Here is a 1,631-nt window from a genome sequence, read left to right on the forward strand (position 1 = left end):
TTATAGCAAAATTTGTTGCAGCGAGTGACATTGGAAAAAGGGTTAGGGATTAAATATAATTACAAGTGAGTTTTACTTATTGAATTTTAGCTCAATTTTTTTTGAAAGCAAGTCTTATTGCAATATTCTCTTTAAAGTATTTTTGTCCCCATAATCCACACCCCCATCCATCACCGTCTGCACCCTTTTAGTCATGTAAAGCTCTACCCCAACTAACCACCACACTTACCTACTCCCCCCCATCACCCCCCAAAAAAAAATCAGGTCATAAACACATAACGCCACCTGGACAAAATCAATTATTAATTTTGATATCGTGACGCAGTTCGCAAAACCTCGCAACTCCCCACCACCCCCCACCCCAATAGTCTATAGCAGGGGTCTCCAAACTTTTCAGTCCGAGGGCCGCATTAAATATCAAATTTCAGTTCGGGGGCCAGTTTCGTCCAGGCATGTCGTGATTTTTCTGAGCAAAGTTCCCCAGCCATCACCAACAAACGTTTTTTCCGTGGACAAAAAGATCTCCGCGGGCCGGACGAGAGGACCTCGCGGGCCGCATCCGGCCCGCGGGCCGTAGTTTGGAGACCCCTGGTCTATAGGTTTAAAGTTTTCACAAACAAACGGTACGTCCACACTTTTTTTTATTGCACCACATTCTTTTCAATTTGCCTTTAACTTTTGTTAACGCTCATTTTTCGTATGCTCGGGGTGCATTTTTCAAGCTTTTCTTTTATTTGTTTCTAGAATGTGACTTAATTTTTTTTTTAGTTTTAATTGTTTAACAGATGCATATTGAATTTAATAAAATATTTTAAATATTTTTTATATTCTAACGTATGTGTTTAAATTAATATTTACTAATAGCAAGTCATATATTAATAATGTTTTACAAAACTTAACAAAAACATGCAATAGAGGTCAACCAAGCAAGTCCACACCTCCAGCGGCGTAACAAGGGGGGCGGGGCGGGGGAGACATATGTCCCCGGGCGCCGACCATAGGGGGCGCCAAAATGGGTTGGAAAAACAAATTGAAAGGTTGAGGAAGGTGCAAATCGAAAGTTTGTCCCCGGGCGCCGGGAAGGGTCGCTACGCCTCTGCACACTTCCACAAAAAAGAAAGCATCGACACATTGATGTTCACAAACTTAACGCTTGCTCGAGTCCCGATGCTGCTTCTGGTAAAACAGAGATGAGTTTCTTACTATTACCCCGGCAACGCAGAGAAAATACAAAAATCACATCATTTTTCTTGAAAATGCGGAGAAGAGTCATTTAGAGCCAATTTGGCACTAGTAGGAACGCAGCGTACCTTTGAAAAGTAACCGATGGCAGCTTGGTAACTTTCCCCATAGAATGCAAATGCAAAGCTCTTTCGGGTGTAAACATTTGGCTACGTTGAAAAGCTTTGCCTCAAAACAAACTTTGGTTAACATGTAACATTTACACTCTTTAACCACCGAATGTTTGAATCAATATTAGATAACTTCAAATATTTGTATACTTGGTTTTAAGAGATTAAAGATTTTTTTTTTATTTCCATGACCAAATCAATGGCTCACTTCGATAACTGAACTGACAGATAATGTTAGATTAATAGTTTAAACTTGCTCAACACTTTAAACAAGCTATC

The sequence above is a fragment of the Physella acuta genome, unplaced genomic scaffold, assembly GCF_028476545.2.
Source record: "Physella acuta isolate Inbredline_101_S28 unplaced genomic scaffold, ASM2847654v3 ptg000421l, whole genome shotgun sequence".
NCBI lineage: Eukaryota > Metazoa > Mollusca > Gastropoda > Physidae > Physella > Physella acuta.